This window comes from Nelumbo nucifera, chromosome 4 (assembly GCF_055504915.1).
Source record: "Nelumbo nucifera cultivar China Antique chromosome 4, China Antique-T2T, whole genome shotgun sequence".
Classification (NCBI taxonomy): domain Eukaryota; kingdom Viridiplantae; phylum Streptophyta; class Magnoliopsida; order Proteales; family Nelumbonaceae; genus Nelumbo; species Nelumbo nucifera.
In genome coordinates, this window is record NC_142652.1 from 52,878,740 (window position 1) to 52,897,204 (window position 18,465).

General features: G+C 46.8%; 37 non-coding genes and 2 pseudogenes across 37 annotated transcripts; all 39 read right to left on the reverse strand.

Annotated features, from left to right (window-relative positions):
• Window positions 1-272: 272 nt before the first annotated feature.
• On the reverse strand, window positions 273-391 carry LOC148798122 (5S ribosomal RNA). The gene has a single exon (XR_016073036.1). It is a non-coding gene; the product is annotated as a 5S ribosomal RNA (ribosomal RNA).
• Window positions 392-747: 356 nt separating this feature from the next.
• LOC148798123 (5S ribosomal RNA) lies at window positions 748-866 on the reverse strand. Its single transcript, XR_016068879.1, has one exon. It is a non-coding gene; the product is annotated as a 5S ribosomal RNA (ribosomal RNA).
• A 354-nt stretch (window positions 867-1,220) lies between these two features.
• LOC148798124 (5S ribosomal RNA) lies at window positions 1,221-1,338 on the reverse strand. Its single transcript, XR_016070694.1, has one exon. It is a non-coding gene; the product is annotated as a 5S ribosomal RNA (ribosomal RNA).
• Window positions 1,339-1,692: 354 nt separating this feature from the next.
• Window positions 1,693-1,811, reverse strand: LOC148798125 (5S ribosomal RNA). The gene has a single exon (XR_016072807.1). It is a non-coding gene; the product is annotated as a 5S ribosomal RNA (ribosomal RNA).
• A 356-nt stretch (window positions 1,812-2,167) lies between these two features.
• Window positions 2,168-2,286, reverse strand: LOC148798126 (5S ribosomal RNA). The gene has a single exon (XR_016074241.1). It is a non-coding gene; the product is annotated as a 5S ribosomal RNA (ribosomal RNA).
• A 354-nt stretch (window positions 2,287-2,640) lies between these two features.
• LOC148798127 (5S ribosomal RNA) lies at window positions 2,641-2,759 on the reverse strand. The gene has a single exon (XR_016069781.1). It is a non-coding gene; the product is annotated as a 5S ribosomal RNA (ribosomal RNA).
• A 354-nt stretch (window positions 2,760-3,113) lies between these two features.
• Window positions 3,114-3,232, reverse strand: LOC148798128 (5S ribosomal RNA). The gene has a single exon (XR_016071154.1). It is a non-coding gene; the product is annotated as a 5S ribosomal RNA (ribosomal RNA).
• A 356-nt stretch (window positions 3,233-3,588) lies between these two features.
• LOC148798129 (5S ribosomal RNA) lies at window positions 3,589-3,707 on the reverse strand. Its single transcript, XR_016074530.1, has one exon. It is a non-coding gene; the product is annotated as a 5S ribosomal RNA (ribosomal RNA).
• A 354-nt stretch (window positions 3,708-4,061) lies between these two features.
• LOC148798130 (5S ribosomal RNA) lies at window positions 4,062-4,180 on the reverse strand. Its single transcript, XR_016072202.1, has one exon. It is a non-coding gene; the product is annotated as a 5S ribosomal RNA (ribosomal RNA).
• A 354-nt stretch (window positions 4,181-4,534) lies between these two features.
• LOC148798131 (5S ribosomal RNA) lies at window positions 4,535-4,653 on the reverse strand. Its single transcript, XR_016069792.1, has one exon. It is a non-coding gene; the product is annotated as a 5S ribosomal RNA (ribosomal RNA).
• A 354-nt stretch (window positions 4,654-5,007) lies between these two features.
• Window positions 5,008-5,126, reverse strand: LOC148798132 (5S ribosomal RNA). The gene has a single exon (XR_016071155.1). It is a non-coding gene; the product is annotated as a 5S ribosomal RNA (ribosomal RNA).
• A 356-nt stretch (window positions 5,127-5,482) lies between these two features.
• Window positions 5,483-5,601, reverse strand: LOC148798133 (5S ribosomal RNA). Its single transcript, XR_016074242.1, has one exon. It is a non-coding gene; the product is annotated as a 5S ribosomal RNA (ribosomal RNA).
• A 354-nt stretch (window positions 5,602-5,955) lies between these two features.
• Window positions 5,956-6,074, reverse strand: LOC148798134 (5S ribosomal RNA). Its single transcript, XR_016073623.1, has one exon. It is a non-coding gene; the product is annotated as a 5S ribosomal RNA (ribosomal RNA).
• A 355-nt stretch (window positions 6,075-6,429) lies between these two features.
• Window positions 6,430-6,548, reverse strand: LOC148798135 (5S ribosomal RNA). Its single transcript, XR_016074244.1, has one exon. It is a non-coding gene; the product is annotated as a 5S ribosomal RNA (ribosomal RNA).
• A 355-nt stretch (window positions 6,549-6,903) lies between these two features.
• Window positions 6,904-7,022, reverse strand: LOC148798136 (5S ribosomal RNA). The gene has a single exon (XR_016069875.1). It is a non-coding gene; the product is annotated as a 5S ribosomal RNA (ribosomal RNA).
• Window positions 7,023-7,376: 354 nt separating this feature from the next.
• On the reverse strand, window positions 7,377-7,495 carry LOC148798137 (5S ribosomal RNA). Its single transcript, XR_016073734.1, has one exon. It is a non-coding gene; the product is annotated as a 5S ribosomal RNA (ribosomal RNA).
• Window positions 7,496-7,849: 354 nt separating this feature from the next.
• Window positions 7,850-7,968, reverse strand: LOC148798138 (5S ribosomal RNA). Its single transcript, XR_016073037.1, has one exon. It is a non-coding gene; the product is annotated as a 5S ribosomal RNA (ribosomal RNA).
• Window positions 7,969-8,324: 356 nt separating this feature from the next.
• On the reverse strand, window positions 8,325-8,443 carry LOC148798139 (5S ribosomal RNA). Its single transcript, XR_016068880.1, has one exon. It is a non-coding gene; the product is annotated as a 5S ribosomal RNA (ribosomal RNA).
• A 354-nt stretch (window positions 8,444-8,797) lies between these two features.
• On the reverse strand, window positions 8,798-8,915 carry LOC148798140 (5S ribosomal RNA). The gene has a single exon (XR_016070695.1). It is a non-coding gene; the product is annotated as a 5S ribosomal RNA (ribosomal RNA).
• A 354-nt stretch (window positions 8,916-9,269) lies between these two features.
• Window positions 9,270-9,388, reverse strand: LOC148798141 (5S ribosomal RNA). The gene has a single exon (XR_016072808.1). It is a non-coding gene; the product is annotated as a 5S ribosomal RNA (ribosomal RNA).
• Window positions 9,389-9,744: 356 nt separating this feature from the next.
• On the reverse strand, window positions 9,745-9,863 carry LOC148798142 (5S ribosomal RNA). Its single transcript, XR_016074245.1, has one exon. It is a non-coding gene; the product is annotated as a 5S ribosomal RNA (ribosomal RNA).
• A 354-nt stretch (window positions 9,864-10,217) lies between these two features.
• On the reverse strand, window positions 10,218-10,336 carry LOC148798143 (5S ribosomal RNA). The gene has a single exon (XR_016069803.1). It is a non-coding gene; the product is annotated as a 5S ribosomal RNA (ribosomal RNA).
• Window positions 10,337-10,690: 354 nt separating this feature from the next.
• Window positions 10,691-10,809, reverse strand: LOC148798144 (5S ribosomal RNA). The gene has a single exon (XR_016071156.1). It is a non-coding gene; the product is annotated as a 5S ribosomal RNA (ribosomal RNA).
• A 356-nt stretch (window positions 10,810-11,165) lies between these two features.
• LOC148798145 (5S ribosomal RNA) lies at window positions 11,166-11,284 on the reverse strand. Its single transcript, XR_016074532.1, has one exon. It is a non-coding gene; the product is annotated as a 5S ribosomal RNA (ribosomal RNA).
• Window positions 11,285-11,638: 354 nt separating this feature from the next.
• On the reverse strand, window positions 11,639-11,757 carry LOC148798146 (5S ribosomal RNA). The gene has a single exon (XR_016072809.1). It is a non-coding gene; the product is annotated as a 5S ribosomal RNA (ribosomal RNA).
• Window positions 11,758-12,113: 356 nt separating this feature from the next.
• On the reverse strand, window positions 12,114-12,232 carry LOC148798147 (5S ribosomal RNA). The gene has a single exon (XR_016074533.1). It is a non-coding gene; the product is annotated as a 5S ribosomal RNA (ribosomal RNA).
• Window positions 12,233-12,587: 355 nt separating this feature from the next.
• LOC148798148 (5S ribosomal RNA) lies at window positions 12,588-12,706 on the reverse strand (annotated as a pseudogene).
• A 354-nt stretch (window positions 12,707-13,060) lies between these two features.
• LOC148798149 (5S ribosomal RNA) lies at window positions 13,061-13,179 on the reverse strand. The gene has a single exon (XR_016075239.1). It is a non-coding gene; the product is annotated as a 5S ribosomal RNA (ribosomal RNA).
• A 354-nt stretch (window positions 13,180-13,533) lies between these two features.
• LOC148798150 (5S ribosomal RNA) lies at window positions 13,534-13,652 on the reverse strand. Its single transcript, XR_016073038.1, has one exon. It is a non-coding gene; the product is annotated as a 5S ribosomal RNA (ribosomal RNA).
• Window positions 13,653-14,008: 356 nt separating this feature from the next.
• LOC148798151 (5S ribosomal RNA) lies at window positions 14,009-14,127 on the reverse strand. The gene has a single exon (XR_016068881.1). It is a non-coding gene; the product is annotated as a 5S ribosomal RNA (ribosomal RNA).
• Window positions 14,128-14,481: 354 nt separating this feature from the next.
• On the reverse strand, window positions 14,482-14,599 carry LOC148798152 (5S ribosomal RNA). The gene has a single exon (XR_016070696.1). It is a non-coding gene; the product is annotated as a 5S ribosomal RNA (ribosomal RNA).
• A 354-nt stretch (window positions 14,600-14,953) lies between these two features.
• On the reverse strand, window positions 14,954-15,072 carry LOC148798153 (5S ribosomal RNA). Its single transcript, XR_016072810.1, has one exon. It is a non-coding gene; the product is annotated as a 5S ribosomal RNA (ribosomal RNA).
• Window positions 15,073-15,428: 356 nt separating this feature from the next.
• LOC148798154 (5S ribosomal RNA) lies at window positions 15,429-15,547 on the reverse strand. Its single transcript, XR_016074246.1, has one exon. It is a non-coding gene; the product is annotated as a 5S ribosomal RNA (ribosomal RNA).
• A 354-nt stretch (window positions 15,548-15,901) lies between these two features.
• LOC148798155 (5S ribosomal RNA) lies at window positions 15,902-16,020 on the reverse strand. Its single transcript, XR_016069814.1, has one exon. It is a non-coding gene; the product is annotated as a 5S ribosomal RNA (ribosomal RNA).
• A 355-nt stretch (window positions 16,021-16,375) lies between these two features.
• Window positions 16,376-16,494, reverse strand: LOC148798156 (5S ribosomal RNA). Its single transcript, XR_016074535.1, has one exon. It is a non-coding gene; the product is annotated as a 5S ribosomal RNA (ribosomal RNA).
• A 355-nt stretch (window positions 16,495-16,849) lies between these two features.
• On the reverse strand, window positions 16,850-16,968 carry LOC148798157 (5S ribosomal RNA; annotated as a pseudogene).
• A 354-nt stretch (window positions 16,969-17,322) lies between these two features.
• On the reverse strand, window positions 17,323-17,441 carry LOC148798158 (5S ribosomal RNA). Its single transcript, XR_016075250.1, has one exon. It is a non-coding gene; the product is annotated as a 5S ribosomal RNA (ribosomal RNA).
• Window positions 17,442-17,795: 354 nt separating this feature from the next.
• On the reverse strand, window positions 17,796-17,914 carry LOC148798159 (5S ribosomal RNA). The gene has a single exon (XR_016073039.1). It is a non-coding gene; the product is annotated as a 5S ribosomal RNA (ribosomal RNA).
• A 356-nt stretch (window positions 17,915-18,270) lies between these two features.
• On the reverse strand, window positions 18,271-18,389 carry LOC148798160 (5S ribosomal RNA). Its single transcript, XR_016068883.1, has one exon. It is a non-coding gene; the product is annotated as a 5S ribosomal RNA (ribosomal RNA).
• Between the last annotated feature and the right edge of the window lie 76 nt (window positions 18,390-18,465).

The window sequence follows — 18,465 nt, forward strand, 5'->3', positions numbered from 1 at the left end:
GCAGCCTTCCTCCCTTGGTAACCGTGCACAAGCTCTTACGTGAGCAGAGTGTTTGCTTTTTAGATCTGCCGCACCCCCGGATAGATGCAATACTATCGCGGGGCCCACAATGCATGACGAATGCCGAAAGCCCGGTTCTTGCATCGTTGCCATTCAGTAATGACGATCGTGCCGCAAATGGTCCGAGTATCCGACGCATTGTTTCCAGTTGTCTCCCAGAAACAACAAATGGAATTTGCAAATACAAATCAAAATAAAATATTAATAAAATTGGGGTGCAACACGAGGACTTCCCAGGAGGTCACCCATCCTAGTACCACTCTCGCCCAAGCACGCTTAACTTCGGAGTTCTGATGGGATCCGGTGCATTAGTGCTGGAATGATCGCACCCGTTTAATTCATGCTCGCTTAGATCTTTATGCACTATCTTGCTCCCCTCCATTAATTGTTTTAGACTTGAAAAAAACTGTGTATGCAGCCCTCCTCGCTTGGTAACCGTGCACAAGCTCTTACGTGAGCAGAGTGTTTGCTTTTTAGATCTGCCGCACCCCCGGATAGATGCAATACTATCGCGGGGCCCACAATGCACGACGAATGCCAAAAGCCCGGTTTTTTCACGGTTCCCATTCAGTAATGACAATCGTGCCACAAATGGTCCGAGTATCCGGCGCGTTGTTTGCGTTTGTCTCGCCGAAACGACAAATGGAATTTGCAAATACGATATCGAAATAAAATATTAATAAAATTGGGGTGCAACACGAGGACTTCCCAGGAGGTCACCCATCCTAGGACTACTCCCGCCCATGCACACTTAACTTCGGAGTTCTGATGGGATCCGGTGCATTAGTGCTGGTATGATCGCAACCGTTTTATTCATGCTCGCTTAGAACTTTATGCACTATCTTGCTCCCCTCCATTAATTGTTTTAGATTTGAAAAAACTGTGTATGCAGCCTTCCTCCCTTGGTAACCGTGCACAAGCTCCTACGTGAGCAGAGTGTTTGCATTTCAGATCTGCCGCACCCCCGGATAGATGCAATACTATCGCGGGGCCCACAATGCATGACGAATGCCGAAAGCCCGGTTCTTGCATCGTTGCCATTCAGTAATGACGATCGTGCCGCAAATGGTCCGAGTATCCGACGCATTGTTTCCAGTTGTCTCCCAGAAACAACAAATGGAATTTGCAAATACAAATCAAAATAAAATATTAATAAAATTGGGGTGCAACACGAGGACTTCCCAGGAGGTCACCCATCCTAGTACTACTCTCGCCCAAGCACAATAACTTCGGAGTTCTGATGGGATCCGGTGGATTAGTGCTGGTATGATCGCACCCGTTTAATTCATGCTCGCTTAGATCTTTATGCACTATCTTGCTCCCCTCCATTAATTGTTTTAGACTTGAAAAAACTGTGTATGCAGCCTTCCTCCCTTGGTAACCGTGCACAAGCTCTTACGTGAGCAGAGTGTTTGCTTTTTAGATCTGCCGCACCCCCGGATAGATGCAATACTATCGCGGGGCCCACAATGCATGTCGAATGCCGAAAGCCCGGTTCTTGCATCGTTGCCATTCAGTAATGACGATCGTGCCGCAAATGGTCCGAGTATCCGACGCATTGTTTCCAGTTGTCTCCCAGAAACAACAAATGGAATTTGCAAATACAAATCAAAATAAAATATTAATAAAATTGGGGTGCAACACGAGGACTTCCCAGGAGGTCACCCATCCTAGTACTACTCTCGCCCAAGCACGCTTAACTTCGGAGTTCTGATGGGATCTGGTGCATTTGTGCTGGTATGATCGCACCCGTTTAATTCATGCTCGCTTAGATCTTTATGCACTATCTTGCTCCCCTCCATTAATTGTTTTAGACTTGAAAAAAACTGTGTATGCAGCCTTCCTCCCTTGGTAACCGTGCACAAGCTCTTACGTGAGCAGAGTGTTTGCTTTTTAGATCTGCCGCACCCCCGGATAGATGCAATACTATCGCGGGGCCCACAATGCACGACGAATGCCAAAAGCCCGGTTTTTTCACGGTTCCCATTCAGTAATGACAATCGTGCCGCAAGTGGTCCGAGTATCCGGCGCGTTGTTTGCGTTTGTCTCGCCGAAACGACAAATGGAATTTGCAAATACGATATCGAAATAAAATATTAATAAAATTGGGGTGCAACACGAGGACTTCCCAGGAGGTCACCCATCCTAGGACTACTCCCGCCCATGCACACTTAACTTCGGAGTTCTGATGGGATCCGGTGCATTAGTGCTGGTATGATCGCACCCGTTTAATTCATGCTCGCTTAGATCTTTATGCACTATCTTGCTCCCCTCCATTAATTGTTTTTGATTTGAAAAAACTGTGTATGCAGCCTTCCTCCCTTGGTAACCGTGCACAAGCTCCTACGTGAGCAGAGTGTTTGCATTTCAGATCTGCCGCACCCCCGGATAGATGCCATACTATCGCGGGGCCCACAATGCATGACGAATGCCGAAAGCCCGGTTCTTGCATCGTTGCCATTCAGTAATGACGATCGTGCCGCAAATGGTCCGAGTATCCGGCGCATTGTTTCCAGTTGTCTCCCAGAAACAACAAATGGAATTTGCAAATACAAATCAAAATAAAATATTAATAAAATTGGAGTGCAACACGAGGACTTCCCAGGAGGTCACCCATCCTAGTACTACTCTCGCCCAAGCACGCTTAACTTCGGAGTTCTGATGGGATCCGGTGCATTAGTGCTGGTATGATCGCACCCGTTTAATTCATGCTCGCTTAGATCTTTATGCACTATCTTGCTCCCCTCCATTAATTGTTTTAGACTTGAAAAAACTGTGTATGCAGCCTTCCTCCCTTGGTAACCGTGCACAAGCTCTTACGTGAGTAGAGTGTTTGCTTTTTAGATCTGCCGCACCCCCGGATAGATGCAATACTATCGCGGGGCCCACAATGCATGACGAATGCCGAAAGCCCGGTTCTTGCATCGTTGCCATTCAGTAATGACGATCGTGCCGCAAATGGTCCGAGTATCCGACGCATTGTTTCCAGTTGTCTCCCAGAAACAACAAATGGAATTTGCAAATACAAATCAAAATAAAATATTAATAAAATTGGGGTGCAACACGAGGACTTCCCAGGAGGTCACCCATCCTAGTACTACTCTCGCCCAAGCACGCTTAACTTCGGAGTTCTGATGGGATCCGGTGCATTAGTACTGGTATGATCGCACCCGTTTAATTCATGCTCGCTTAGATCTTTATGCACTATCTTGCTCCCCTCCATTAATTGTTTTAGACTTGAAAAAAACTGTGTATGCAGCCTTCCTCCCTTGGTAACCGTGCACAAGCTCTTACGTGAGCAGAGTGTTTGCTTTTTAGATCTGCCGCACCCCCGGATAGATGCAATACTATCGCGGGGCCCACAATGCACGACGAATGCCAAAAGCCCGGTTTTTTCACGGTTCCCATTCAGTAATGACAATCGTGCCGCAAATGGTCCGAGTATCCGGCGCGTTGTTTGCGTTTGTCTCGCCGAAACGACAAATGGAATTTGCAAATACGATATCGAAATAAAATATTAATAAAATTGGGGTGCAACACGAGGACTTCCCAGGAGGTCACCCATCCTAGGACTACTCTCGCCCATGCACACTTAACTTCGGAGTTCTGATGGGATCCGGTGCATTAGTGCTGGTATGATCGCACCCGTTTAATTCATGCTCGCTTAGATCTTTATGCACTATCTTGCTCCCCTCCATTAATTGTTTTAGACTTGAAAAAACTGTGTATGCAGCCTTCCTCCCTTGGTAACCGTGCACAAGCTCTTACGTGAGTAGAGTGTTTGCTTTTTAGATCTGCCGCACCCCCGGATAGATGCAATACTATCGCGGGGCCCACAATGCATGACGAATGCCGAAAGCCCGGTTCTTGCATCGTTGCCATTCAGTAATGACGATCGTGCCGCAAATGGTCCGAGTATCCGACGCATTGTTTCCAGTTGTCTCCCAGAAACAACAAATGGAATTTGCAAATACAAATCAAAATAAAATATTAATAAAATTGGGGTGCAACACGAGGACTTCCCAGGAGGTCACCCATCCTAGTACTACTCTCGCCCAAGCACGCTTAACTTCGGAGTTCGGATGGGATCCGGTGCATTAGTGCTGGTATGATCGCACAAGTTTAATTCATGCTCGCTTAGATCTTTATGAACTATCTTGCTCCCTTCCATTAATTGTTTTAGATTTGAAAAAACTGTGTATGCAGCCTTCCTCCCTTGGTAACCGTGCACAAGCTCCTACGTGAGCAGAGTGTTTGCATTTCAGATCTGCCGCACCCCCGGATAGATGCCATACTATCGCGGGGCCCACAATGCTTGACGAATGCCGAAAGCCCGGTTCTTGCATCGTTGCCATTCAGTAATGACGATCGTGCCGCAAATGGTCCGAGTATCCGACGCATTGTTTCCAGTTGTCTCCCAGAAACAACAAATGGAATTTGCAAATACAAATCAAAATAAAATATTAATAAAATTGGAGTGCAACACGAGGACTTCCCAGGAGGTCACCCATCCTAGTACTACTCTCGCCCAAGCACGCTTAACTTCGGAGTTCTGATGGGATCCGGTGCATTAGTGCTGGTATGATCGCACCCGTTTAATTCATGCTCGCTTAGATCTTTATGCACTATCTTGCTCCCCTCCATTAATTGTTTTAGACTTGAAAAAACTGTGTATGCAGCCTTCCTCCCTTGGTAACCGTGCACAAGCTCTTACGTGAGCAGAGTGTTTGCTTTTTAGATCTGCCGCACCCCCGGATAGATGCAATACTATCGCGGGGCCCACAATGCATGACGAATGCCGAAAGCCCGGTTCTTGCATCGTTGCCATTCAGTAATGACGATCGTGCCGCAAATGGTCCGAGTATCCGACGCATTGTTTCCAGTTGTCTCCCAGAAACAACAAATGGAATTTGCAAATACAAATCAAAATAAAATATTAATAAAATTGGGGTGCAACACGAGGACTTCCCAGGAGGTCACCCATCCTAGTACTACTCTCGCCCAAGCACGCTTAACTTCGGAGTTCTGATGGGATCCGGTGCATTAGTACTGGTATGATCGCACCCGTTTAATTCATGCTCGCTTAGATCTTTATGCACTATCTTGCTCCCCTCCATTAATTGTTTTAGACTTGAAAAAAACTGTGTATGCAGCCTTCCTCCCTTGGTAACCGTGCACAAGCTCTTACGTGAGCAGAGTGTTTGCTTTTTAGATCTGCCGCACCCCCGGATAGATGCAATACTATCGCGGGGCCCACAATGCACGACGAATGCCAAAAGCCCGGTTTTTTCACGGTTCCCATTCAGTAATGACAATCGTGCCGCAAGTGGTCCGAGTATCCGGCGCGTTGTTTGCGTTTGTCTCGCCGAAACGACAAATGGAATTTGCAAATACGATATCGAAATAAAATATTAATAAAATTGGGGTGCAACACGAGGACTTCCCAGGAGGTCACCCATCCTAGGACTACTCCCGCCCATGCACACTTAACTTCGGAGTTCTGATGGGATCCGGTGCATTAGTGCTGGTATGATCGCACCCGTTTAATTCATGCTCGCTTAGATCTTTATGCACTATCTTGCTCCCCTCCATTAATTGTTTTAGATTTGAAAAAACTGTGTATGCAGCCTTCCTCCCTTGGTAACCGTGCACAAGCTCCTACGTGAGCAGAGTGTTTGCATTTCAGATCTGCCGCACCCCCGGATAGATGCCATACTATCGCGGGGCCCACAATGCATGACGAATGCCGAAAGCCCGGTTCTTGCATCGTTGACATTCAGTAATGACGATCGTGCCGCAAATGGTCCGAGTATCCGACGCATTGTTTCCAGTTGTCTCCCAGAAACAACAAATGGAATTTGCAAATACAAATCAAAATAAAATATTAATAAAATTGGGGTGCAACACGAGGACTTCCCAGGAGGTCACCCATCCTAGTACTACTCTCGCCCAAGCACGCTTAACTTCGGAGTTCGGATGGGATCCGGTGCATTAGTGCTGGTATGATCGCACCCGTTTAATTCATGCTCGCTTAGATCTTTATGCACTATCTTGCTCCCCTCCATTAATTGTTTTAGACTTGAAAAAACTGTGTATGCAGCCTTCCTCCCTTGGTAACCGTGCACAAGCTCTTACGTGAGCAGAGTGTTTGCTTTTTAGATCTGCCGCACCCCCGGATAGATGCAATACTATCGCGGGGCCCACAATGCACGACGAATGCCAAAACCCCGGTTTTTTCACGGTTCCCATTCAATAATGACAATCGTGCCGCAAATGGTCCGAGTATCCGGCGCGTTGTTTGCGTTTGTCTCGCCGAAACGACAAATGGAATTTGCAAATACGATATCGAAATAAAATATTAATAAAATTGGGGTGCAACACGAGGACTTCCCAGGAGGTCACCCATCCTAGGACTACTCCCGCCCATGCACACTTAACTTCGGAGTTCTGATGGGATCCGGTGCATTAGTGCTGGTATGATCGCACCCGTTTAATTCATGCTCGCTTAGATCTTTATGCACTATCTTGCTCCCCTCCATTAATTGTTTTAGACTTGAAAAAACTGTGTATGCAGCCTTCCTCCCTTGGTAACCGTGCACAAGCTCCTACGTGAGCAGAGTGTTTGCTTTTCAGATCTGCCGCACCCCCGGATAGATGCAATACTATCGCGGGGCCCACAATGCACGACGAATGCCAAAAGCCCGGTTTTTGCACGGTTCCCATTCAGTAATGACGATCGTGCCGCAAATGGTCCGAGTATCCGGCGCGTTGTTTGAGTTTGTCTCGCCGACACGACAAATGGAATTTGCAAATACGATATCGAAATAAAATATTAATAAAATTGGGGTGAAACACAAGGACTTCCCAGGAGGTCACCCATCCTAATACTACTCTCGCCCAAGCACACTTAACTTCGGAGTTCTGATGGGATCCGGTGCATTAGTGCTGGTATGATCGCACCCGTTTAATTCATGCTCGCTTAGATCTTTATGCACTATCTTGCTCCCCTCCATTAATTGTTTTAGATTTGAAAAAACTGTGTATGCAGCCTTCCTCCCTTGGTAACCGTGCACAAGCTCCTACGTGAGCAGAGTGTTTGCATTTCAGATCTGCCGCACCCCCGGATAGATGCCATACTATCGCGGGGCCCACAATGCATGACGAATGCCGAAAGCCCGGTTCTTGCATCGTTGACATTCAGTAATGACGATCGTGCCGCAAATGGTCCGAGTATCCGACGCATTGTTTCCAGTTGTCTCCCAGAAACAACAAATGGAATTTGCAAATACAAATCAAAATAAAATATTAATAAAATTGGGGTGCAACACGAGGACTTCCCAGGAGGTCACCCATCCTAGTACTACTCTCGCCCAAGCACGCTTAACTTCGGAGTTCGGATGGGATCCGGTGCATTAGTGCTGGTATGATCGCACCCGTTTAATTCATGCTCGCTTAGATCTTTATGCACTATCTTGCTCCCCTCCATTAATTGTTTTAGACTTGAAAAAACTGTGTATGCAGCCTTCCTCCCTTGGTAACCGTGCACAAGCTCTTACGTGAGCAGAGTGTTTGCTTTTTAGATCTGCCGCACCCCCGGATAGATGCAATACTATCGCGGGGCCCACAATGCATGACGAATGCCGAAAGCCCGGTTCTTGCATCGTTGCCATTCAGTAATGACGATCGTGCCGCAAATGGTCCGAGTATCCGACGCATTGTTTCCAGTTGTCTCCCAGAAACAACAAATGGAATTTGCAAATACAAATCAAAATAAAATATTAATAAAATTGGGGTGCAACACGAGGACTTCCCAGGAGGTCACCCATCCTAGTACCACTCTCGCCCAAGCACGCTTAACTTCGGAGTTCTGATGGGATCCGGTGCATTAGTGCTGGAATGATCGCACCCGTTTAATTCATGCTCGCTTAGATCTTTATGCACTATCTTGCTCCCCTCCATTAATTGTTTTAGACTTGAAAAAAACTGTGTATGCAGCCCTCCTCGCTTGGTAACCGTGCACAAGCTCTTACGTGAGCAGAGTGTTTGCTTTTTAGATCTGCCGCACCCCCGGATAGATGCAATACTATCGCGGGGCCCACAATGCACGACGAATGCCAAAAGCCCGGTTTTTTCACGGTTCCCATTCAGTAATGACAATCGTGCCACAAATGGTCCGAGTATCCGGCGCGTTGTTTGCGTTTGTCTCGCCGAAACGACAAATGGAATTTGCAAATACGATATCGAAATAAAATATTAATAAAATTGGGGTGCAACACGAGGACTTCCCAGGAGGTCACCCATCCTAGGACTACTCCCGCCCATGCACACTTAACTTCGGAGTTCTGATGGGATCCGGTGCATTAGTGCTGGTATGATCGCAACCGTTTTATTCATGCTCGCTTAGAACTTTATGCACTATCTTGCTCCCCTCCATTAATTGTTTTAGATTTGAAAAAACTGTGTATGCAGCCTTCCTCCCTTGGTAACCGTGCACAAGCTCCTACGTGAGCAGAGTGTTTGCATTTCAGATCTGCCGCACCCCCGGATAGATGCAATACTATCGCGGGGCCCACAATGCATGACGAATGCCGAAAGCCCGGTTCTTGCATCGTTGCCATTCAGTAATGACGATCGTGCCGCAAATGGTCCGAGTATCCGACGCATTGTTTCCAGTTGTCTCCCAGAAACAACAAATGGAATTTGCAAATACAAATCAAAATAAAATATTAATAAAATTGGGGTGCAACACGAGGACTTCCCAGGAGGTCACCCATCCTAGTACTACTCTCGCCCAAGCACAATAACTTCGGAGTTCTGATGGGATCCGGTGGATTAGTGCTGGTATGATCGCACCCGTTTAATTCATGCTCGCTTAGATCTTTATGCACTATCTTGCTCCCCTCCATTAATTGTTTTAGACTTGAAAAAACTGTGTATGCAGCCTTCCTCCCTTGGTAACCGTGCACAAGCTCTTACGTGAGCAGAGTGTTTGCTTTTTAGATCTGCCGCACCCCCGGATAGATGCAATACTATCGCGGGGCCCACAATGCATGTCGAATGCCGAAAGCCCGGTTCTTGCATCGTTGCCATTCAGTAATGACGATCGTGCCGCAAATGGTCCGAGTATCCGACGCATTGTTTCCAGTTGTCTCCCAGAAACAACAAATGGAATTTGCAAATACAAATCAAAATAAAATATTAATAAAATTGGGGTGCAACACGAGGACTTCCCAGGAGGTCACCCATCCTAGTACTACTCTCGCCCAAGCACGCTTAACTTCGGAGTTCTGATGGGATCTGGTGCATTTGTGCTGGTATGATCGCACCCGTTTAATTCATGCTCGCTTAGATCTTTATGCACTATCTTGCTCCCCTCCATTAATTGTTTTAGACTTGAAAAAAACTGTGTATGCAGCCTTCCTCCCTTGGTAACCGTGCACAAGCTCTTACGTGAGCAGAGTGTTTGCTTTTTAGATCTGCCGCACCCCCGGATAGATGCAATACTATCGCGGGGCCCACAATGCACGACGAATGCCAAAAGCCCGGTTTTTTCACGGTTCCCATTCAGTAATGACAATCGTGCCGCAAGTGGTCCGAGTATCCGGCGCGTTGTTTGCGTTTGTCTCGCCGAAACGACAAATGGAATTTGCAAATACGATATCGAAATAAAATATTAATAAAATTGGGGTGCAACACGAGGACTTCCCAGGAGGTCACCCATCCTAGGACTACTCCCGCCCATGCACACTTAACTTCGGAGTTCTGATGGGATCCGGTGCATTAGTGCTGGTATGATCGCACCCGTTTAATTCATGCTCGCTTAGATCTTTATGCACTATCTTGCTCCCCTCCATTAATTGTTTTTGATTTGAAAAAACTGTGTATGCAGCCTTCCTCCCTTGGTAACCGTGCACAAGCTCCTACGTGAGCAGAGTGTTTGCATTTCAGATCTGCCGCACCCCCGGATAGATGCCATACTATCGCGGGGCCCACAATGCATGACGAATGCCGAAAGCCCGGTTCTTGCATCGTTGCCATTCAGTAATGACGATCGTGCCGCAAATGGTCCGAGTATCCGGCGCATTGTTTCCAGTTGTCTCCCAGAAACAACAAATGGAATTTGCAAATACAAATCAAAATAAAATATTAATAAAATTGGAGTGCAACACGAGGACTTCCCAGGAGGTCACCCATCCTAGTACTACTCTCGCCCAAGCACGCTTAACTTCGGAGTTCTGATGGGATCCGGTGCATTAGTGCTGGTATGATCGCACCCGTTTAATTCATGCTCGCTTAGATCTTTATGCACTATCTTGCTCCCCTCCATTAATTGTTTTAGACTTGAAAAAACTGTGTATGCAGCCTTCCTCCCTTGGTAACCGTGCACAAGCTCTTACGTGAGTAGAGTGTTTGCTTTTTAGATCTGCCGCACCCCCGGATAGATGCAATACTATCGCGGGGCCCACAATGCATGACGAATGCCGAAAGCCCGGTTCTTGCATCGTTGCCATTCAGTAATGACGATCGTGCCGCAAATGGTCCGAGTATCCGACGCATTGTTTCCAGTTGTCTCCCAGAAACAACAAATGGAATTTGCAAATACAAATCAAAATAAAATATTAATAAAATTGGGGTGCAACACGAGGACTTCCCAGGAGGTCACCCATCCTAGTACTACTCTCGCCCAAGCACGCTTAACTTCGGAGTTCTGATGGGATCCGGTGCATTAGTACTGGTATGATCGCACCCGTTTAATTCATGCTCGCTTAGATCTTTATGCACTATCTTGCTCCCCTCCATTAATTGTTTTAGACTTGAAAAAAACTGTGTATGCAGCCTTCCTCCCTTGGTAACCGTGCACAAGCTCTTACGTGAGCAGAGTGTTTGCTTTTTAGATCTGCCGCACCCCCGGATAGATGCAATACTATCGCGGGGCCCACAATGCACGACGAATGCCAAAAGCCCGGTTTTTTCACGGTTCCCATTCAGTAATGACAATCGTGCCGCAAATGGTCCGAGTATCCGGCGCGTTGTTTGCGTTTGTCTCGCCGAAACGACAAATGGAATTTGCAAATACGATATCGAAATAAAATATTAATAAAATTGGGGTGCAACACGAGGACTTCCCAGGAGGTCACCCATCCTAGGACTACTCTCGCCCATGCACACTTAACTTCGGAGTTCTGATGGGATCCGGTGCATTAGTGCTGGTATGATCGCACCCGTTTAATTCATGCTCGCTTAGATCTTTATGCACTATCTTGCTCCCCTCCATTAATTGTTTTAGACTTGAAAAAACTGTGTATGCAGCCTTCCTCCCTTGGTAACCGTGCACAAGCTCTTACGTGAGTAGAGTGTTTGCTTTTTAGATCTGCCGCACCCCCGGATAGATGCAATACTATCGCGGGGCCCACAATGCATGACGAATGCCGAAAGCCCGGTTCTTGCATCGTTGCCATTCAGTAATGACGATCGTGCCGCAAATGGTCCGAGTATCCGACGCATTGTTTCCAGTTGTCTCCCAGAAACAACAAATGGAATTTGCAAATACAAATCAAAATAAAATATTAATAAAATTGGGGTGCAACACGAGGACTTCCCAGGAGGTCACCCATCCTAGTACTACTCTCGCCCAAGCACGCTTAACTTCGGAGTTCTGATGGGATCTGGTGCATTTGTGCTGGTATGATCGCACCCGTTTAATTCATGCTCGCTTAGATCTTTATGCACTATCTTGCTCCCCTCCATTAATTGTTTTAGACTTGAAAAAAACTGTGTATGCAGCCTTCCTCCCTTGGTAACCGTGCACAAGCTCTTACGTGAGCAGAGTGTTTGCTTTTTAGATCTGCCGCACCCCCGGATAGATGCAATACTATCGCGGGGCCCACAATGCACGACGAATGCCAAAAGCCCGGTTTTTTCACGGTTCCCATTCAGTAATGACAATCGTGCCGCAAATGGTCCGAGTATCCGGCGCGTTGTTTGCGTTTGTCTCGCCGAAACGACAAATGGAATTTGCAAATACGATATCGAAATAAAATATTAATAAAATTGGGGTGCAACACGAGGACTTCCCAGGAGGTCACCCATCCTAGGACTACTCTCGCCCATGCACACTTAACTTCGGAGTTCTGATGGGATCCGGTGCATTAGTGCTGGTATGATCGCACCCGTTTAATTCATGCTCGCTTAGATCTTTATGCACTATCTTGCTCCCCTCCATTAATTGTTTTAGACTTGAAAAAACTGTGTATGCAGCCTTCCTCCCTTGGTAACCGTGCACAAGCTCCTACGTGAACAGAGTGTTTGTTTTTCAGATCTGCCGCACCCCCGGATAGATGCAATACTATCGCGGGGCCCACAATGCACGATGAATGCCAAAAGCCCGGTTTTTGCACGGTTCCCGTTCAGTAATGACGATCGTGCCGCAAATGGTCCGAGTATCCGGCGCGTTGTTTGAGTTTGTCTCGCCGACACGACAAATGGAATTTGCAAATACGATATCGAAATAAAATATTAATAAAATTGGGGTGAAACACAAGGACTTCCCAGGAGGTCACCCATCCTAATACTACTCTCGCCCAAGCACACTTAACTTTGGAGTTCTGATGGGATCCGGTGCATTAGTGCTGGTATGATCGCACCCGTTTAATTCATGCTCGCTTAGATCTTTATGCACTATCTTGCTCCCCTCCATTAATTGTTTTAGATTTGAAAAAACTGTGTATGCAGCCTTCCTCCCTTGGTAACCGTGCACAAGCTCCTACGTGAGCAGAGTGTTTGCATTTCAGATCTGCCGCACCCCCGGATAGATGCAATACTATCGCGGGGCCCACAATGCATGACGAATGCCGAAAGCCCGGTTCTTGCATCGTTGCCATTCAGTAATGACGATCGTGCCGCAAATGGTCCGAGTATCCGACGCATTGTTTCCAGTTGTCTCCCAGAAACAACAAATGGAATTTGCAAATACAAATCAAAATAAAATATTAATAAAATTGGGGTGCAACACGAGGACTTCCCAGGAGGTCACCCATCCTAGTACTACTCTCGCCCAAGCACGCTTAACTTCGGAGTTCTGATGGGATCCGGTGCATTAGTGCTGGTATGATCGCACCCGTTTAATTCATGCTCGCTTAGATCTTTATGCACTATCTTGCTCCCCTCCATTAATTGTTTTAGACTTGAAAAAACTGTGTATGCAGCCTTCCTCCCTTGGTAACCGTGCACAAGCTCTTACGTGAGCAGAGTGTTTGCTTTTTAGATCTGCCGCACCCCCGGATAGATGCAATACTATCGCGGGGCCCACAATGCATGACGAATGCCGAAAGCCCGGTTCTTGCATCGTTGCCATTCAGTAATGACGATCGTGCCGCAAATGGTCCGAGTATCCGACGCATTGTTTCCAGTTGTCTCCCAGAAACAACAAATGGAATTTGCAAATACAAATCAAAATAAAATATTAATAAAATTGGGGTGCAACACGAGGACTTCCCAGGAGGTCACCCATCCTAGTACCACTCTCGCCCAAGCACGCTTAACTTCGGAGTTCTGATGGGATCCGGTGCATTAGTGCTGGAATGATCGCACCCGTTTAATTCATGCTCGCTTAGATCTTTATGCACTATCTTGCTCCCCTCCATTAATTGTTTTAGACTTGAAAAAAACTGTGTATGCAGCCCTCCTCGCTTGGTAACCGTGCACAAGCTCTTACGTGAGCAGAGTGTTTGCTTTTTAGATCTGCCGCACCCCCGGATAGATGCAATACTATCGCGGGGCCCACAATGCACGACGAATGCCAAAAGCCCGGTTTTTTCACGGTTCCCATTCAGTAATGACAATCGTGCCACAAATGGTCCGAGTATCCGGCGCGTTGTTTGCGTTTGTCTCGCCGAAACGACAAATGGAATTTGCAAATACGATATCGAAATAAAATATTAATAAAATTGGGGTGCAACACGAGGACTTCCCAGGAGGTCACCCATCCTAGGACTACTCCCGCCCATGCACACTTAACTTCGGAGTTCTGATGGGATCCGGTGCATTAGTGCTGGTATGATCGCAACCGTTTTATTCATGCTCGCTTAGAACTTTATGCACTATCTTGCTCCCCTCCATTAATTGTTTTAGATTTGAAAAAACTGTGTATGCAGCCTTCCTCCCTTGGTAACCGTGCACAAGCTCCTACGTGAGCAGAGTGTTTGCATTTCAGATCTGCCGCACCCCCGGATAGATGCAATACTATCGCGGGGCCCACAATGCATGACGAATGCCGAAAGCCCGGTTCTTGCATCGTTGCCATTCAGTAATGACGATCGTGCCGCAAATGGTCCGAGTATCCGACGCATTGTTTCCAGTTGTCTCCCAGAAACAACAAATGGAATTTGCAAATACAAATCAAAATAAAATATTAATAAAATTGGGGTGCAACACGAGGACTTCCCAGGAGGTCACCCATCCTAGTACTACTCTCGCCCAAGCACAATAACTTCGGAGTTCTGATGGGATCCGGTGGATTAGTGCTGGTATGATCGCACCCGTTTAATTCATGCTCGCTTAGATCTTTATGCACTATCTTGCTCCCCTCCATTAATTGTTTTAGACTTGAAAAAACTGTGTATGCAGCCTTCCTCCCTTGGTAACCGTGCACAAGCTCATACGTGAGCAGAGTGTTTGCTTTTTAGATCTGCCGCACCCCCGGATAGATGCAATACTATCGCGGGGCCCACAATGCATGTCGAATGCCGAAAGCCCGGTTCTTGCATCGTTGCCATTCAGTAATGACGATCGTGCCGCAAATGGTCCGAGTATCCGACGCATTGTTTCCAGTTGTCTCCCAGAAACAACAAATGGAATTTGCAAATACAAATCAAAATAAAATATTAATAAAATTGGGGTGCAACACGAGGACTTCCCAGGAGGTCACCCATCCTAGTACTACTCTCGCCCAAGCACGCTTAACTTCGGAGTTCTGATGGGATCTGGTGCATTTGTGCTGGTATGATCGCACCCGTTTAATTCATGCTCGCTTAGATCTTTATGCACTATCTTGCTCCCCTCCATTAATTGTTTTAGACTTGAAAAAAACTGTGTATGCAGCCTTCCTCCCTTGGTAACCGTGCACAAGCTCTTACGTGAGCAGAGTGTTTGCTTTTTAGATCTGCCGCACCCCCGGATAGATGCAATACTATCGCGGGGCCCACAATGCACGACGAATGCCAAAAGCCCGGTTTTTTCACGGTTCCCATTCAGTAATGACAATCGTGCCGCAAGTGGTCCGAGTATCCGGCGCGTTGTTTGCGTTTGTCTCGCCGAAACGACAAATGGAATTTGCAAATACGATATCGAAATAAAATATTAATAAAATTGGGGTGCAACACGAGGACTTCCCAGGAGGTCACCCATCCTAGGACTACTCCCGCCCATGCACACTTAACTTCGGAGTTCTGATGGGATCCGGTGCATTAGTGCTGGTATGATCGCACCCGTTTAATTCATGCTCGCTTAGATCTTTATGCACTATCTTGCTCCCCTCCATTAATTGTTTTTGATTTGAAAAAACTGTGTATGCAGCCTTCCTCCCTTGGTAACCGTGCACAAGCTCCTACGTGAGCAGAGTGTTTGCATTTCAGATCTGCCGCACCCCCGGATAGATGCCATACTATCGCGGGGCCCACAATGCATGACGAATGCCGAAAGCCCGGTTCTTGCATCGTTGCCATTCAGTAATGACGATCGTGCCGCAAATGGTCCGAGTATCCGACGCATTGTTTCCAGTTGTCTCCCAGAAACAACAAATGGAATTTGCAAATACAAATCAAAATAAAATATTAATAAAATTGGAGTGCAACACGAGGACTTCCCAGGAGGTCACCCATCCTAGTACTACTCTCGCCCAAGCACGCTTAACTTCGGAGTTCTGATGGGATCCGGTGCATTAGTGCTGGTATGATCGCACCCGTTTAATTCATGCTCGCTTAGATCTTTATGCACTATCTTGCTCCCCTCCATTAATTGTTTTAGACTTGAAAAAACTGTGTATGCAGCCTTCCTCCCTTGGTAACCGTGCACAAGCTCTTACGTGAGCAGAGTGTTTGCTTTTTAGATCTGCCGCACCCCCGGATAGATGCAATACTATCGCGGGGCCCACAATGCACGACGAATGCCAAAAGCCCGGTTTTTTCACGGTTCCCATTCAGTAATGACAATCGTGCCGCAAATGGTCCGAGTATCCGGCGCGTTGTTTGCGTTTGTCTCGCCGAAACGACAAATGGAATTTGCAAATACGATATCGAAATAAAATATTAATAAAATTGGGGTGCAACACGAGGACTTCCCAGGAGGTCACCCATCCTAGGACTACTCTCGCCCATGCACACTTAACTTCGGAGTTCTGATGGGATCCGGTGCATTAGTGCTGGTATGATCGCACCCGTTTAATTCATGCTCGCTTAGATCTTTATGCACTATCTTGCTCCCCTCCATTAATTGTTTTAGACTTGAAAAAACTGTGTATGCAGCCTTCCTCCCTTGGTAACCGTGCACAAGCTCCTACGTGAACAGAGTGTTTGTTTTTCAGATCTGCCGCACCCCCGGATAGATGCAATACTATCGCGGGGCCCACAATGCACGATGAATGCCAAAAGCCCGGTTTTTGCACGGTTCCCATTCAGTAATGACGATCGTGCCGCAAATGGTCCGAGTATCCGGCGCGTTGTTTGAGTTTGTCTCGCCGACACGACAAATGGAATTTGCAAATACGATATCGAAATAAAATATTAATAAAATTGGGGTGAAACACAAGGACTTCCCAGGAGGTCACCCATCCTAATACTACTCTCGCCCAAGCACACTTAACTTTGGAGTTCTGATGGGATCCGGTGCATTAGTGCTGGTATGATCGCACCCGTTTAATTCATGCTCGCTTAGATCTTTATGCACTATCTTGCTCCCCTCCATTAATTGTTTTAGATTTGAAAAAACTGTGTATGCAGCCTTCCTCCCTTGGTAACCGTGCACAAGCTCCTACGTGAGCAGAGTGTTTGCATTTCAGATCTGCCGCACCCCCGGATAGATGCAATACTATCGCGGGGCCCACAATGCATGACGAATGCCGAAAGCCCGGTTCTTGCATCGTTGCCATTCAGTAATGACGATCGTGCCGCAAATGGTCCGAGTATCCGACGCATTGTTTCCAGTTGTCTCCCAGAAACAACAAATGGAATTTGCAAATACAAATCAAAATAAAATATTAATAAAATTGGGGTGCAACACGAGGACTTCCCAGGAGGTCACCCATCCTAGTACTACTCTCGCCCAAGCACGCTTAACTTCGGAGTTCTGATGGGATCCGGTGCATTAGTGCTGGTATGATCGCACCCGTTTAATTCATGCTCGCTTAGATCTTTATGCACTATCTTGCTCCCCTCCATTAATTGTTTTAGACTTGAAAAAACTGTGTATGCAGCCTTCCTCCCTTGGTAACCGTGCACAAGCTCTTACGTGAGCAGAGTGTTTGCTTTTTAGATCTGCCGCACCCCCGGATAGATGCAATACTATCGCGGGGCCCACAATGCATGACGAATGCCGAAAGCCCGGTTCTTGCATCGTTGCCATTCAGTAATGACGATCGTGCCGCAAATGGTCCGAGTATCCGACGCATTGTTTCCAGTTGTCTCCCAGAAACAACAAATGGAATTTGCAAATACAAATCAAAATAAAATATTAATAAAATTGGGGTGCAACACGAGGACTTCCCAGGAGGTCACCCATCCTAGTACCACTCTCGCCCAAGCACGCTTAACTTCGGAGTTCTGATGGGATCCGGTGCATTAGTGCTGGAATGATCGCACCCGTTTAATTCATGCTCGCTTAGATCTTTATGCACTATCTTGCTCCCCTCCATTAATTGTTTTAGACTTGAAAAAAACTGTGTATGCAGCCCTCCTCGCTTGGTAACCGTGCACAAGCTCTTACGTGAGCAGAGTGTTTGCTTTTTAGATCTGCCGCACCCCCGGATAGATGCAATACTATCGCGGGGCCCACAATGCACGACGAATGCCAAAAGCCCGGTTTTTTCACGGTTCCCATTCAGTAATGACAATCGTGCCACAAATGGTCCGAGTATCCGGCGCGTTGTTTGCGTTTGTCTCGCCGAAACGACAAATGGAATTTGCAAATACGATATCGAAATAAAATATTAATAAAATTGGGGTGCAACACGAGGACTTCCCAGGAGGTCACCCATCCTAGGACTACTCCCGCCCATGCACACTTAACTTCGGAGTTCTGATGGGATCCGGTGCATTAGTGCTGGTATGATCGCAACCGTTTTATTCATGCTCGCTTAGAACTTTATGCACTATCTTGCTCCCCTCCATTAATTGTTTTAGATTTGAAAAAACT